The 18,045-nt window shown below is 45.8% G+C and overlaps 1 protein-coding gene across 1 annotated transcript in view; it reads right to left on the bottom strand.

Moving 5' to 3' along the window:
• CHAF1A (chromatin assembly factor 1 subunit A) overlaps window positions 1-18,045 on the bottom strand; it is a gene marked incomplete at its 3' end in the record, with an annotated part of 442,221 nt that overhangs the window by 285,977 nt on the left and 138,199 nt on the right. The gene's annotated exons all lie outside the window — the stretch shown is intronic.

The raw sequence follows: 18,045 nt of genomic DNA, 5'->3' as shown, positions 1-18,045 counted from the left end.
TCTCCAATAAAATTAACCCCTTCCCTGCCAGTGTCATTTTTACAGTAACAGTGCATATATACAGCACTGATTACTGCAGTAATGTCACTGGTACCCCCAAAAGTGTCAAAAATGTCAGTCAGGGGTCCGGTCTGTCCGCCGCAATGTCGCAGTCCCGCAAAAAAAAAAATCGCAGATCGCCGCCATTACGCGTTAAAAAAAAAACACCAAAAATGACAGAAATCTTTCCCTTTGTTAGTAAACGCAATAACTTTTGCGCAAACCAATCAAAATACGCTTATTGCGATTTTTTTTACCAAACATATGTAGCATAAAACAAATTGGCCAAAAACTTTTAAAAAAATTGGTTTTTACATCTTTTTTGGGGGGAATTTCATATAAAAAAATGTGAAAAATATTGTTATTTTTTCAAAATAAACGCTCTTTTTTTGTTTATAGCGCAAAAAGTAAAAATCGCACAGGTGATCAAATACCACCAAAAGAAAGCTCTGTTTGTGGGAAAAAAAGGACGTAAATTTCGTTTGGGTACGGCGTCGCACGACCGCGCAATTGTCAGTTGAAGTCGCACAGCGCCGAATCGCAAAAAGTGGCCTGGACGGAAGACAGCAAAATCCTCCGGTTGTAAAGTGGTTAAAGATAATGTTATGCCGAGTAAATAGATACCAAACATGTCAAGCTTTAAACACCTTTACAGGTTACCTGTTCAGAGTTACAGAGGAGGTCTTGCTCTAAAATTATTGCTCTCGCTCAGTTTGCAGCGATACCTCCCGTGTGGTAAATACAATTTAAATACGCGTGCGCGACTTCTGTATGTGTTCGCTTCTGCACACGTGCAGAGGGATAGGGACACTTTACTTTTAATATTTTGTTTACTTTTTATTTTTACACTGTCACTTTTATTCCCATTAAAAAGAATGTAAATATCCCTAGTAATAGAAAAAAGGAGGAGAACAGGTCTTCTTTATGAAGAGAACTGGGGTCAAAAAGACCAGAAATCTTATCTTTACCTTTAAAAGCCGGGACCGGAAGGGACTTCACTCCAGTCCTGCAAGGCCATAGAGTCGATCAAAGTGTCAACTCTTTGTAACATGGTTCCCTTTATCGCATGTGGTAAACGTTTGTGAATCGACCCCTTAGTGCATTGATAACTATACGGCTGTCGGCTTGGAGTTTTCAATAAACTACCATGGTAGTCGATTCATGCTTCCTGTCAGATTGTATCTGACGACTAAGAAGGTATGTACAGGGAACAGATACAGATACCTGCATGGCACCAGCAGTATGCTGATCCCTGGTGCAATGCTTTACAGGTTACAAAAAAAAAAAAGAAAAAAAACACTGGATTTTTGTAAAAACTTACCGTAAAATTCTGTTCTCTGAAGTTCGACAGACGCAGCTTTGCTTAATCAGACTATAGGGATGTCCCAAAGCAGTAAACATGAGGGGTGGGAACAAGACAAACATTCTGAATGCTCCAATGGCAAAAAGGTAGCCAACCGAGTTAAACAGAGCTCAACCAGAAACAGAAGCTGCCCCGGAACAACGAACCCTCAAAGAGAAACCAAAAAAGGAGGGTTCCCTAAACTGCCGCCTGCAAAATCTTGCGGCCAAAAGCAGCATTCGCCGATGCCAGCACATCTACCTTATACAGTTTTGTAAAGCTATGCACAGACCACCAATGTAGCCGCCTTGAAAACTTGTAGCACCGACGCCTGATGGCAAAAAGCCCAGGAGGCACTCAGCGCTCGAGTAGAATGTGCCTTCACTGGAAAAGGAGGAATCTGATCCTTTGTGAATAAGCCTGTACCACAATCTGTCTGACCCATCTGAAAACTGTTACAGCAGACATAGCCAGTCCCTTACGAGGTCTATCCGTAAGGACAAAAAGATTGTCTGATTTTCTGAAGGATGCAGTGCTCTCCAAGTAAACCCTGATAGCCCGGATCACATCCAAAGAATGTAAAGCATACTCCTTAGGATGCTGGGGTTTAGGGCAAAGGGAAGACAGTACAGGGTCTCTCATTTAAAAGAAAATCAGAAACCACATTAGGTCGAAGTAACACCTTATCTGTGAACCACCAGATAAGGTGAGCGGCAAGACAATGCCACCAATTCAGATACTCTGCGGGCAGAAGTGATCGCCACCAAGGCGACAACCTTCAGAGACAAAGCAAGCAGCGAAATCTCTCAAATTTTCTCAAAAGGAGGTTTTGATAGAACAGACCGCACCAAATTGAGATCCCATGGCTGTAACGGGGGATCACCGCGGAGGCGCCAAAAGGCGCATATGGTGTCTGGATAAGGGGGTGCGTGGCTAACGGGTGTTGAAAATAGATAGCCAAAGCCAAAACTTGGCCTTTAAAAGTACAAAAGGCCAACCGCTGTTCAACCCCTTTCGGTAGAAAATCAAGAACCCTGGCGATGGAAAACAAGCGAGGGTGCACTTTCAGCGATTCGCACCATGAAATATAAGATTTTCACGTGCGATGATAGATCTTTTGAGAAGTCTACTCCCAAGCCTTCAAGAGAGTGGGGATTACAGACAAGGGAAGACCCCCATCTCTCAACACCTGGCTTTCAACAGCCATGCCGTTAAAGCCAGTGACTGTAAAACAGGATGGAAGATCGGATTTTGAGACAACGGATCTTCCCTGAGACAAAGCCTCCAAGGGGTAAAGGTGGCCAATCTAATGAGGTCTTTGTACCAAGACCAACGAGGCTGGTCTGATGCCACCAGAATGACCAAAATGCTTTCCCCCTCTATCCTGCGCAGAAGACGCGGCATAAGTTTCAACCGGGGAAATGCATAAATCAGTCGATACTGACCCCAAGGAGCTACCAGGGAGTCTGTGGCGCCGACCAGAGGATCTTGAGACCTGGCTACAAATCTCTGCACCTTCTTAATGAGGTGGGAATTAAACAGATCAACCTTGGGGGTCCCCCACAGAACACACAGTAGGTTAAACACCTCTAGGTGTAGGGACCACTCCCCTTGATCCAACACCTGACAACTCAGGTAATCCACCTGCCAGTTTTCCACCCCTGGATGCGCACAGCAGAGGTGGGCTGGAACAAATCTTTCTGCCCAAGTCAGAATCTCGGCCACCTCCTTGGCCGCCAGGACACTTCTGGTGCCCCCCTGGTGATTGATGTAAGCCACAGCGTTATCGGATTGAACCCGACCAGACAATCACGTAGGAGAGTCGTCCAAATCACTCAGTTTGACTGAGGGGAGGAAAACAGTCGCCAAGGCCGAATCCAGAGTCAGGCCTAGGTACTCCAGTCTCAGGTTATGAGTCAATAACCGTTTTTTTTAAATTGATGATCCAACCGAACTCTTTTAGAGTTCAGACAGCGACCTCCAGATTCTCCAACAGAATCGAATGAGAGACCGCTCTTAACAGGAGATCGTCCAAGTATCCCAGTACGGCAATTCCCCTCCGTCGCAGCAATGCTAACACCGGAGCCAGAACCTTGGTAAACACCCTGGGAGCGGAGGTGAGACCAAAGGGTAAAACCACAAAATGATCATGCTGCTCCACTACCGCAAAGCAAAGAAACCGCTGGTTTCCAGCGTAGATAGGAATGTCCATGACCGTATGGATGGACTCTATCCAAAAACATCTGTACCCTCACAAAGCGGTTCAGGGCTTTAAGATCTAGGATGGGGTGCACCTTGCCTCCTTTTCTGGGCACGGTGAACAGGTTTGATTAAAACCCCTGAAAGCGTTCCAAAGCTCGAATCGGCACAATCGCACCTTGCAACAGCAAGTCATGTACCGCCCCTTTTAAGTCCCTTAACCTGGCTGGGGAGAATAGAAGATTGGACGGGAAGAACCAGTCTCATGGGCGACACCAGAATTCGATTTTGTATCCAAAACCGATCAATTTGTCCAGGGTTCCCAGAAGAATCAATGATGTCCCCCACCCCAGACTCACGTGAGGGCACCCCTTCATGCGGACGAGCATCCCCCCCCCCCCCCTCAAAATCTAAATGGTTGACTTTTTCCTGTGACTCTATGGAAGTGATTCTAACTGTGGGGGGGCGTGGCTTGTGAAATAATCATAGAGACTTGTGATCCTAAATAGAAGGATCACAAGGGCTGTATGATCATTCCAGGGAGAAGAACGGTCAGCTGTGTTTACAACAGCTGACCATTCTCAGCGGTGAACAATCGCAGGTGTCAGGTGGCAATCGGAGCTGCTTTCCCCGGTGAGCGGGGGCACGACAGTGACATGTGCTCGCCCCCTAGCTGCCTGCGCGCGACCGACTTATACCTACGGCGGTTTGCGCAGGAGCGGCTGCCTGCTGCAGTATAACTGCGGAGGGCGGTCGTAAAGTGCATAAAGGGAACCAATAATCTTAAATTAAACACTCAGCAGAGCCCAAGCAAGCTAATTACATATACACATACGCAGCCCTCAAATTTTCCACTGGCCTGCTCGCATTTTGCAAGTGGAAAATGATTGAAGGCGAGAGAGGAGAGGAAGAGACAGAACACTGTCGGTACTTGCAGGGGTGGGCAGTGTCCATATCTGTGATGAGGGGGGGGGGGGGGGCGCACTAGGAGCTTCCGCCTTCACCTGCCTGACAGGAGTGAATGTCATTCTCCCTCCTGTTATTGCACAATGCATGATTTCTGGACTCCTCCGTTCCAGCCACTTCTCTCCTGCACCCGTTAAACCCTTCTCTCCTTCCAAGCTCCCCTCCCCCTGTTGATTTGTTCTAATTCCTGGCCAGGTCACTTTCACTTTGTCCGTCTCCTCGCAATTGTCTTCATCTTCCCTGCACAATCGTAAGTCAGCAGCGATTCTTGTACTCCTCTCTCCTGTTCACATTAACCCTTCATCTACTTCTATCTTTCAGTTGTCCCCTCCATAAATCTGTACTGTATGTCCTGCAGCCTCTGGTCCCAGCTCTGAGCATACCAAGCAGCCATTTAGCTGACCCTGTCCTGTCCCAAAATACAGCCTTAGCACTTTCTCTACAGTCCTTCACACTCTGCTCTTCATTAACATATATTATTACAACCCAGACCCCCCCACTCACTCTCTTATCCCTAATAACTGGTGAACTGTGGTTTGGCCAGCGTGATTGTATGTGCGTTTTACCTGGATTTTAAGTGCATTTCTATTGAATTTCTATTACAAAGCGCGTTTTCATGAAATCGCTTTAAAATCCTGCATGCTGCATCTTTGATGCGGCTTCAGAAAATGCACTGTGTAATAGAATTCAATAAGTGCACCTAAAATCCAGGTAATACCGCACATACAATCAAACTGTTATTAATATTTATTTGTGCAACTTCTGCATTCATGCAAAAACATTTAAGAGTGTCATTTTATAAAATCATTTTTTGAGGGCGCATTTAAGGGCAGGGCAGGGTAGGGGTTAGGTGGGGCAACTGGTGGTGAGTAACCCTTAAGGCCTGGCTAGTAGCTCAGGACTTGAAATTTTGAACCCTGCACATACGTATTTAAAGAGGATCCTTCATTACAAACTATATTGGCCTACATTGCTGTTTCATGTATGTAGTTAAGGAAACACAAAGATCACCGCTGTGCAGCAGTGGGTATGTTTTACCCAACCCCATTGAAAGTCTTTTTGCATTGTACACCCTTTAGCTTGTCTGTGTCTTGCAGTGCAAGAGAAGGTCCTTTTGTTTACTCAGTTTATTTTTTTCATTGACATTTTACTTTTTGTTTTAAGACCATTTTTTTCTTTTCAGTATATGCCTTTTTATGCCCACGTTCATCCACCCAAGTTTAAAGTAGTTGTAGACCACAGTGGATTTTCAACTGCAACTAGTCTTGTCATTAACCCAATTTTTTTTTGCTCCCAATGAGATTTCAAGCTAATAAAGGGGCAGGTTACATGTGCACTGTATGTTTGAGCAATTCACGGACCTGCTGAAGGGCATCACAATGGAGCAGCTACATCAATAGAGAAAACAACGTTTGGCATTGAAAATCCTCATTTCCAAAGTAACAATACCCAGTGCCATTACTTCACTTCCCCTTTACCAGCCTCTATACAAAAAGAGGCGAGGATGGGGTGCTGGATAGGAAAGTTTTCTTTTGAAATTACGTGTTTTTGAATTACCCTTATGCCTTCTTTCCCTATGATTTACATTGAATTCAATTACATTCTGATCTCGGTTTCCCAAGATGCCCCATAATTTCCACATCTGCAATCAGATGGGTTTTATTTATAATTTGAAGATCTAGCAAGGCATTATTTCTAGCCAGAGCATTCACCAAAGTAATCCTGCAAGACATTTATGAAATAACGAGAAATGAGTGAGCAGTTGTGTCTGCCCAGTCGATCTCTGGATAATTGAAGTTGCTAATTAGAATAAAAGAAAAATCCAAAAAGGAGTGTTCAAGGTGAAAATCTAGCAAAAAAAAAAATATTTAGAAAGTGTGCAAAAAGTGTCTTCAATTCAATGTCAGTTGACTTCCTTTCAACTATGACGTGCATCAAATGAAAATCCATAAATTTTCAACATCAAAGGGATAACTCCTCAAAATGGCTGCTCAAACTACAGGCAGACGAAATGTCAAAAAAAAAAAATGGATTTTTGTAAGAACTTACCGTAAAATCCTTTTCTCTTAAGCTCATTGACAGACGTAGTCTTCTTGATTCTCAAGAGCTGGGTTATGTTGTCTCCGCAGGAGTAGGACTAGGCAGAATGACAAAAACGTTCTGGCTCCACCCTAGGGGGCAGTCCCTGAGGGTATATCCTCCCTCTCTCTGCTACAGGGAATCAGTTCTGTTTAAAGCAGTACAGAGAAATTAACCCAACCCAACTCAATGATAGAGGGGCGGGTACTACGTCTGTCAATGAGCTTAAGAGAAAAGGATTTTACGGTAAGTTCTTACAAAAATCCATTTTTCTCTATCGCTCATTGACAGACGTAGTCTTCTTGATTCTCAAGAGCTGGGACATCCAGAAGCAGTGCCACAAATGAGGGGTGGGATTGACAAAATCAAATCCAATCTAGTAGGCCCAACCGGTGCCAAACTAGAAGTTTTAAAGGCTCATTATAAACAAAGAATGAGACTAAAGAAAAAATTTTCCAACGGAAAAAAACCCTCGAGGTAGACCACTGGTCTCCTCAAATTGCGGCCTGCAAAACCTTGCGGCCAAATGAGGCATCAGACGATGCCATTACATCAATTTTATAATGTTTGGAGAAGGTATGCACCGACGACCAGGTAGCCGCCTTGCACACCTGGACCACTGACGCCTGATGGCGAAAGGCCCATGACGCACTAAGTGCCCGAGTGGAGTGCGCCTTAACAGGGAACGGGGGCTCCCGACCCTTAATAGAATAAGCCTGCACTATCGTCTGTCTGATCCATCTGGAAATGGTCGCGGCAGATGCAGGCAACCCCTTTTTGGGTCCATCTGGGATCACAAAAAGTGAATCCGTCTTGCGAAACGAGTCTGTCGTTTTCAAGTATACCCTGATCGCCCGGACCACATCCAAGGAGTGCAAAGCAAATTCCCGAGGATGACTGGGCTTAGGACACAGGGAAGGTAATACAATTTCTTCATTCAGATGAAATTCTGAAACTACTTTTGGTAGGAAGGATGGATTCGGACGAAGAACCACCTTATCTCTATGAACCACCAGATATGGTGAACGACAAGATAATGCGGCCAGTTCTGACACCCTGCGTGCAGAAGTAATAGCCACCAAGAAGGCCACCTTCTGGGACAACGTGGGTAGAGGAATCTCCCTAATATCTTCAAAGGGAGGTTTCTGAAGAACCGACAACACTAAATTAAGATCCCAGGGGGGTAACGGCGCGCGCACTGGCGGAGCCAGATGTCGCACCCCCTGGATGAAATTCCGCACCAAGGAATGAGTAGCCAAAGGCTTCTGAAAGAAGATGGCTAATGCTGAGACCTGACCCTTGATAGTACTCAAGGCCAGTTTCTGCTCAACCCCTTGTTGCAGAAAAGCCAATATTCGACTAATCGAATAAGACCGAGGACGGAACCCCAAAGGTTCACACCATGCAATGTAGGACTTCCATGTGCGATGATAAATCTTTCTGGAAGTCGCTTTCCTTGCTTCAACTAGAGTAGGAATAACTGAAGCTGACAAACCTTTGTCTTTCAGCACCTGGGTCTCAATAGCCAGGCCGTTAAAGCCAGCGATCGTAAAGCAGGATGGAAGATCGGTCCCTGAGACAGTAGATCCTCTCTGAGAGGAAGTCTCCACGGGACGTCCGCCACCAGTCTGACCATGTCGGCGTACCAAGCTCGACGAGGCCAGTCCGGAGCTACCAGGATTACTGGGATTCCTTCCTCCTCTACCCTGCGAAGAAGTCTTGGCAGTAACGCGAGAGGAGGGAAGGCATATATTAGCTGGTATTGCCCCCACGGGGCGATCAGTGCGTCTGCGGTTTCTGCTAGAGGATCGCGGGAGCGAGCCACGAATCTCTGAACTTTCCTGTTGAATCGTGATGCCAACAGATCCACATCCGGGGTGCCCCACCGTAGGCACAACTGGTGGAAAACGTCTGGATGGAGGGACCATTCCCCCTGATCCAGGGTCTGACGGCTGAGATAATCTGCCTGCCAATTCTCCACCCCCGGAATGAACACCGCAGAGATTGCTGGAACAAATCGTTCCGCCCAGCGAAGAATGCAAGCCACTTCTTTGGCCGCTCGGACACTCTTGGTGCCCCCCTGGTGATTGACATAAGCCACGGCCGTGGCATTGTCCGACTGGATCCGAACCGGGCTGCCCTGGAGCTGCTCGGTCCAGTGAATCAGACAAAGTCTGATCGCTCTCAGTTCCAATACATTTATCGGTAATCTGGATTCTTCCGGGGACCAAAGTCCCTGGGCAGATAATTGACCGAGAATTCCTCCCCATCCGGATAGACTGGCATCCGTGGTCACTATCGTCCAATATATTGGCAGAAATGACTTTCCCTGGCTGAGCATTGGAGACCGAAGCCACCAAACCAGAGACTCTCTGGTCTGTTTGCTCAATCGTATCTGATTGTCCAGGGATTCCGGATTCCGATTCCATCTGAGGAGAATCTCTTGCTGAAGAATTCGGGTATGGGACTGGGCAAATGGGACTGCTTCGAATGAAGCCACCATCAACCCCAGAACCCTCATGCAAGTCCGAAGGGAAGACCAGCTGTTGGACAGTAACAACTGGACTGCTGATTGAATCTTTCGAAGTTTCCCTACCGGAAGAAACACTCTTGTCCTGACTGTGTCTAGAATTAGACCCAGATATTCGAGCCTCTGGGTGGGAACCAGAAAGGACTTTTGCTGGTTCACCAGCCACCCGAATTCCTGTAAAGAAATCATAGTAATTTCTATGTTTTGTAGCAAGGTCTGAGGAGACTCTGCATGAAGCAGAAGATCGTCTAGGTAACCTAGAACCGATATACCTCTTTGGCGCAGAAGTGCCAACATTGGGGCCAACACTTTTGTGAAGACCCGCGGAGCCGTGGCGAGACCGAAAGGTAACGCCACAAACTGATAGTGGTTCTCCTCTACGGAAAAGCGTAGAAAACGCTGATGTCCTGCGAAAATGGGAATGTGAAGATAGGCGTCCTTGATGTCTATGGACGCTAGGACATCCCCTGGATGCAGGAAGGCTGCTACCGTGCGAATGGACTCCATTCTGAATCTTCTTATGTTGACGAAAGAATTGAGTGCTCTTAAGTCCAGAATTGGACGCACTTTGCCCTCTTTCCTGGGTATTGTAAACAGGTTTGAATAAAACCCTTGAAACCGTTCTGTCCAAGGAACGTGGACTACCACTCCTTGTTGTAGTAGATCTGTGACTGCTCTCCGCAGATCTTCTAGACGATCCGGAGATAGTCGGATATTGGAAGGGAAGAATCGCGCCGGTGGGAGAGATCGAAACTCGATCTTGTACCCTGACTTTATGACTTCGCAAACCCATTTGTCCGGGATTCTGGAAAGCCATGGATCCGGGAACCGGCGAAGACGTCCCCCCACCCCAGTTATGGGTGGGGGCGCACCTTCAGGCTTTGGATGGTTTATCTTCAGGTCTGGAGGGGGCGGGCTTTTGCTTGCCCGACCAACGACCCCTGATGCCTCCTGCAGGAGGCTTGGAGGACTTAGTTTTTTCACCCGCTGGACGAAAAAACCTCTTGTGAGCAGAAAAAGAAGGCCCTCGTCTTTGACGAGTTCCTCTACCTTTAAAATTTTGCGGTAAAAAGGTGCTTTTTCCACCGGTGAGATCCTTAATGATCTCATCTAAGTTGGCTCCAAATAGACGTTCTCCTGAAAAGGGGATATTAGCCAATGCTTTCTTGGAACCTTGGTCGGCTATCCAACCTTTTAGCCACAGTGTGCGCCTGAGAACCACTGCTGAGACTGATGCTCGCGCCATTAATGGAGTGGCGTCTAACGCCGCATCACATACAAACTGTAACCCCTGTATCATTTGTTCCAACAAATCTGATACCGCCTGAGGGACTTCTTCTAAGTCCCGGCGTAACCACTTGGTCCATTCAGTTACAGCCTGCGAAACCAGACCAATAGCAATTATTGGCCTGAAAGCTGATCCAATCAAGGAAAACATGGTGCGAGACATAGCTTCTATCTTGCGATCCACTGGATCTTTAAAAGACGGAGCGTCTTCCAAAGGAATAACCGTGGCTTTATTCAATCTAGCAATTGGTGAATCCACCACAGGTGGTTCTGTCCATTTCTTAATAAGGGTTTCCTCAAACGGATAACGCCTGTCAATGCGTTTGGAAATATTAAAAGTGCGTTTTGGCAGACGCCATTCTTCATCGATTGGATTGCCAAAACATTTGGGCAATGGAAAAACCTTTGCCACTTTGATGCGCTTTTTAGTCCCAAAAGGGATCTCAGTTTCAGCTATTTCTGATGGAATACCCTGTAACCTTAAAGTCTCTTGAACAGATACAATGAGTGCGTTTACCAACGCTTCCTCTCGGGCTATGGCTGATGCCGAAACATCCTCCTCACTGTCTGAAGAGACAGGACCCGAGACACCAATACCAGATGAAGTACCTGCAACTGCAGAAATAGGCTCAGAGTCTGAATCCGAGGTTTCAGATAATAAGGGGTTAGGCGGGGGTCGCTTTCTTGCGCCCTGTCCCTGACAAGCCACTTCCACCCGGGACACAAAAGTTTCCATAATGGCTGACAAAGATTCAATTGTCAATGGGGTGCTGGAGGATCCCGCAGACCCCTCGAGGGGATCCGGAGGAGATACATGAGTGGCAGGGTCCATGTTAATACAGGACACTTTTGCCAGCAATAAACAAAAAAACTTTTCTTTTTTTTTTTTTTTTTTGTGTGTCTCCCCCTAGCGCAATAGCGCCCCTCAGAGTACCTGCTTCTCGACCCAGAGAGAGAGAGAGAGGGACCCCCAAGGCTCACCAACCGATGCAGTGTAGTTTCCAACAAACTGCAGCCAGCGTCTGTCTTACACAGACTGGAAGGAGCTGTTTGCTTTTTCCCGGGCAGAAGGCGTGGCTCCGCCCCCTGTGTACGCCTTCCGGCGTTCCCAGCCCTCCACGAGGAAGCTGGGCTCACAAAACATGGCCGCCCCCATAGAAGAGACATAAGACTCCAAAAACATGGCGGCCGGCGTGACCTGAGGACATACATGCATTCGGTCTACGGCAAAATGGCGGCGGACCGCCGATATCGTCTTCCCAGCACATCCACCTGCACTCTGCTGAGAGGTGACATATGGATCTACAGAGATACACTGCACATAAGGTAGGATTATACCTCCTATGTTTGCTGTAATGTTACAGTCTGCTGGGTAGAGTGTTAGCTCTTGAACCAAGTCCACTTCCCACAACACATGCTGTATTACAAGGGGGACTTGTAAGTGTCAGATATATACTGACCATATATGGAGGGGCCCATAATATATACTGCCTCATAAATGAGGAAAAAAAGGGAACGTTTTACTCACCATACCGAACCGACAGGCACCCTCTCTTCATAATACCCTCTCCACCGAGGTGGGGGTTTGTGGACGCCTCGACTCTCTGGTCCTGGCGTCCAAGCGAGCTTTTAACTCGCAAAGTCAGTCCCTTTACTGGGACTCCGTCGCGGCCGACTCAGCGCACTGGTCTGCACGCGCTTTTAGGCAGAGACCGGGGTGACCACTGGATTCACATCCAGCCCGTCGCCCGGCCCCGCATACTTACTTGAATATGTCGCGGCCGACCAAGCGCAATGCCTGGTCTGCACGCGCTCGTAGGCCGGCTGGGGTGACCACAAGTGTCGCCCAGTCCGGCATCTTTGCTTGAAGATCTCACAGGAAAAAAACACTGGAGAAAACTACCTAAAAAATGTCTTTTTCTTAAAGAAAAAAAGTCTTGCCAGGACCAAAAGATCCCAGCAAGGAACTTAGGTCCTTACTCCTGACTAGACAGAAAAAAACTGATTCCCTGTAGCAGAGAGAGGGAGGATATACCCTCAGGGACTGCCCCCTAGGGTGGAGCCAGAACGTTTTTGTCATTCTGCCTAGTCCTACTCCTGCGGAGACAACATAACCCAGCTCTTGAGAATCAAGAAGACTACGTCTGTCAATGAGCGATAGAGAAATAATTTTTTTTAAGAACTTAACGTAAAATTCTTTTGCCTGAGTCCTGACAGTCACAGCCCTTTCATATGTTCTTCACTATTGGGTAATGGTGCCACCTGCAGGAACAGCTTAGGTACTGAAAACGTAATCAAAAGCTTTTACTTAGACACACCTTAGGGGCTGTCCCTCTAGACATTACCCTCAGCCACACAGAGCTGCTAATCAGTTTCGTAGCAAGCAGTACAGGAAGACAACCAACCCCAAAATTAGAGGGGCAGGGACTGCGACTGTCAGGACTTGGGATGACACAAAGCAGTGCAGGTGTGAGGGGTGGGGAAAGACACAACCAACAACATGGTAACGCGCCAGCAAGGCCAAAAAAAACTCGGGCAACAGAAGCTCAACAGGAGCTAACCCCAAAACAAAAATTCACCCCAAACAAGAGACAAACAAGTCCCTTCAACAGACCGCAGTGTGTAAAAACTTTGCAGCCAAAAGGAAGCTCCTGGGGCGTCTAAACCGTGACCTTCAGATCGCCCGACAGAGTGGCACAAGAGCTCGCCCTTAACAAGAGATCGTCCAGATAACAGAGTACCGCAATTTCTGAACCCACACAAAGTGGTTCAGAGCCTTAAGGTCCAAGATCAGGAGGGACCTTACCTTCCTTCCTGGGAACAGAAGACAGATTTGATTAAAAGTCTTGAAATGTTCCAACTCTGGAACCGGCACGACGACTCCTTGTGCTAACCGGTCTTGCAGCAGATCGTGAGACTAGTTCTAGTTGGAAGGCAAGGACCAAAACTCGATCTTGTAGTCGAACCAAACCTACTCGTGGACCCATTTCTCCTGAATGAGCAAGGTCCACGGGTCTGGAAAGAAGCAAAGAAGTCTCTCCCACCCCAGATGGGGGTGAGGGCGCCCCTTCAGGCTCAGGAAGGCTTGTCCGCAGAACCAGTAGTGCCCGCTTTTCACTTCCCATTCCTGGGTCTCCTGAAGCTGCCAGCAAAGTTACGGGTAGATTTTAAATCCTTTTTCTGCGATCCAGTTGGAAGAAAGAGCCACTTGTGAGATTTAGAGGGGGGGGGGGATAGAATTTTCGTAAGAACTTACCGCAAAATTCTTTTCTCCGAGTCCTGACAGTCGCCGCCCACTCATTCAGTCTTCACTTATGGGTATTAATCTTATCCACAGGAGTAAGCTAGGCAGAAGATTTTGTTAGAAACATTCACAAAAACTTTGCATAGACACACCTACAGGGGGCTGTCCCTCTGGTCCAATACCCCCGGCTAGCCTCATTCCCAATTCAGTTTGGTAGCAAGCAGTAGATAGTCCATGAACCCCAAAAGAGGGGTGGGGGGCGGCGACTGTCAGAGGACTCAGAAAATAATTTTACGGTAAGTTCTTACAAAAATTTTATTTTCTCTTACTTCCTCTGACAGTCGCCACCCACTCATACACTCTTAACTTATGGGATGTCCCAAAGCAGTGTAGACATGAGGGATGGGAAACGTAACCTGTCGCAAAGGCAACGCAGCACCCAAGGTCAGATAAAAGAACCGTATCTGAACCAGAAAGGTAACCCACTGGGTAACAGGAAAGCTCAAAAGGAGCAAACAAACCAAGGAAGGCAAAACAACCAAGGGGGAAAAAACCCCAACAGGAGAGGACAGGCTAAAAACGCCATGTCTCCCCCAAAGTAATGCCGCACTCAGAACTTTGCGGCCAAAGGAGGCATCTACCGATGCCTAAACATCAAGTTTGTCAATTTTTGCAAAATTTTGTTAAGGTGTGCACAGACGACCAGGTCGCCGCTTTGCACACCCAGGAAACCGACACCTGATGGCGAAAGGCCCAAGAAGCACCCACCGCTCGGAAGAGTGCGCCATGACAGGGAAGGGCGGAACCAGTTCCCCAAGAAAGCGAATAAGCCTGTACAACCGTCCGTCTGAACCATTCAGAAATGGTTGCCGCAAACGCAGCAATACCCTTCCGAGGTCCCTAATGAAGGACAAAAAAAGAATCCGACTTTCTGAAGGATTTGGTAGACAGGTAAACCCTGATCGCCCTGACAACATCCAAAGAATGCAAGGCAAACTCCTTAGGATAATAAATTATCAGCGCAACCAACTAGTGAAAACACCAAAGATGGTATAAACAATTGAAACAGCAAATTAATACTGGTGAAAATAAGTATACAAATATCAGTGCAATAATCCGGCTGAAGACACAAATTGTGTAAAGTGAAATGTGCAAAAGGGGTTGAAACGGTGCTACCTGAAAAGTGATTGAGTGCTGATATGGTGCAATAATGTGCAAATACCTTTTAAAAAGGAAAGTGACACCGGCAAATAATAACGTGAAAACTGATTATATTTCCAAAGGGTTAAAAACCACACATTTCCTTATCAGTAACCACAACCGATATGATCTGTTGGTGTGTGGTGAATTTTATCTGTGAAATAATAATAATAATAGTGCCAACAAGTGAGCAGATATTGTAGTGGGTTTATTCCAATAGTGATACAGTGTAAATCAAACAATATATATTATATAAATCCCTGGTGGTGAAGTGATGGATATAAGTGACCAAAAGTGAATACTGAAGTGCTGTATTCCTTGGAAGTGTAGGTGCTGTAGTACCCCTGATGACCACTAGGTGAGGTATATACGACCTGTTCACATGAAGTGGTCCCAAGAGGGGTGGATCGTGGGGTCCTCTCTTTATCCCGCAAGGCACCGGCCGGTAATCTCACGGAAAGAGAAGAAAGGGGAGCCCCATCAAGTAGTGTGCGAGGTTAAACCAATGTAGAAAGTAGTAAAAACTCACGGTGAAGCTGCCTCGGATCAGTGTAGCGAGACGCCGGGAAGCTTCCGCGTTCCACGGCTCCCAAGTCCGAGACCGGAAGTGACGTAATGACGCAATGGACCTGTCCTACGCGTTTCGTCAGAGGACGTCTGCTGGAGCGGCGTCACCACCACGCACTCCCGGAATCTTTATAGCCAGCCGATGTCATAGCAACCAAACGGCTACCCGCGGCCATCTTGGTGCTCCTCAATGAACTGCCGGACGTGCGCCATCTTGCTCACCCACTCCACAAGATGATTCTGCACGGCGTTCGGACATGTTATACAATTTACATGCGGCTGCTATATTTCACATCATGCGCAAAGCAGCCTTCACCGGATACCTACACGGAACTAGTCTGATTAATGTGAAGCAAAACGTATTTTTTTAAAAAAGAAAAAAAGAAGAAAAAGAAAAAATGTATGTGAAAACTTTTAACTTTAATGTAATTCCAAAAATAAAAAAGAAATAAAAATCTTTATTTTACAGATCTTGTGTTATTAATCTCCCCGGGAGTGGACAAACATCCCATGCTCCTTCATTTATGTGAGAGCACCCCCTAGTGTGTATAGATATATTACCTCTATTACACATCTTGTGAGATATTTTATTTATAGCGGGGAGGGAGTTTACTCAAGTGAAATAAAGTAAAAATATATACAATAAATATAAAAAATATATAAAAAACCTTTAAAATTTGTATTTGTATTTAAAACAAAAGAATTTTATATTGATAAAAGGGAGGAATTCTTTAATATTTGTTGGTGAGAAGGATGTTGGACGAGAAGGTTCGGATGGGATCATACTGTATAAAAAATTCTGATAAAGGAATAGTGTTTCAGAGAGTGAATGAAGTCCGAAGGGGTCACTTGGATAAATTAAATAAATAAAATCTATTTTTAAATGCTAATAACCAAGTGAGGGATTAAAAGGAATTGGAACGTGTAATGATAAAAATGAAGAACCCCATACAATGGAAACAGAAACACTGGGGAGAGAAATGATGAACCCAGAGATATGTACAATAACCACTGGGATAACTGGAGGGATAATTCACACCAGAGAAGAGATAGAACACCAACATATACCTATGATCGAATTGATACATACAATAGATTTTCACCTCTCAGACAACATCAACAACCCAATTATGAAAGAAGAGGCTCACCCCCTAGAAGGGATTTTTTTCCGAGGGGAAACCGAAGAAGACCCCCAAGGAGAGGAGGGAGACCACAAGGGCAACATGGCCATCGGAGGAACTACGGATGGCAACAACCGTGGAGGCGCGGAGACTACCAAGGAGGCCCGAGAGAAACGCGGAGACCGCAAGGAGGATACCACATCAATTGGAGAGAAGATGGGAGAAGACCTCAACAGGAGGATCACAGGAATACACCGAGACAAGGAGGGTCCGGTTTGAACAGGAGAGAGGAACCCCCCAGATCCTTCGACCACACAAGAGGCGGAAACCAAGGGGAAAATGCGGAGGGTCAAAGAAAAAGAAGAAGAGAATTTTAGGGAAAGGGATTTATAATTTAAGCAATGTCGTTTTTAACAAAGAGGAATTGGAACTTTTAGATCTAGGCCTGAAGTATGCACCAGACAAAAATTTAGACAAGTTTGAAGCATACATAGACTTACAGAAATACATAAAGAAAATTAACATCAAAAAGTTTTTTGAATTAAAGAAGGACAGAGGAACACCAAGAACAAACACTGAATATAAACGAACCACATTGAGAAATAAGTCAGTCTTCAATCCTAAGAACCCTCAGAATGAAAACCTAGAGGTCTTTAAAAGAATGGATGAAGAAGAAATCAGAAATCTAAAGATTAAAAATAAGAAAGAAAAAGAAATATGGGAGACTATCAAAACATTGGAAAAGAAAAAAGGGATAGTCATCAGACCAGACAAGGGAGGAGGTCTGGTCATCCTGAATCAGAAGGATTACGAAGAAGAATTGGAAAATCTACTTAGTGCAGAGGATACGTATAAAAAACTGCCAGGAGACCCAAAAAGAAAATTCAAGGAAAATCTACAAACATATATCCAAAAAGGAAGGGATTTGGGCATTCTGAATAAAAAGGAGGCCAACTATCTGAATATAGAAACAGCCAGAACACCCATTATTTATTATTTACCCAAAATACATAAGAATGAGGAAAAACCACCTGGCCAGCCCATAGTAAGCGGGATAAATTCTGTACATTCCAGGTTAGGAGAATACCTGGACAAATTTTTACAACCCATAGTGCCGAAAGGAAAGTCATATCTCCGCGACAGTAAACAGCTACTGACTGATATCCAGGATTTGAAGATTAGAGATGAAGATTTCTTGGTGACAATTGATGTAAACTCACTTTACACCAACATAGTACAGAAAGATGGGTTGGACAGTGTGGAATGGGCTCTTTTTAACCATACAGATTTGAAACATGCACAGGTGCACTTTATTTTGGAAGGATTAAAAATGGCAATGAATTCCAATTATTTCTGGTACAAGGGAAAGTACTATGCACAGACAAAAGGCGTTGCTATGGGGGCTAAATATGCCCCCAGTGTTGCCAACATTTTTATGCAGAAATGGGAGGAGGAACAGGTTTTTAGCGTG

This window comes from Pelophylax lessonae (assembly GCF_965119305.1).
Source record: "Pelophylax lessonae genome assembly, chromosome: 1".
NCBI lineage: Eukaryota > Metazoa > Chordata > Amphibia > Anura > Ranidae > Pelophylax > Pelophylax lessonae.
This window is presented reverse-complemented; position numbering and strand designations above follow the sequence as displayed.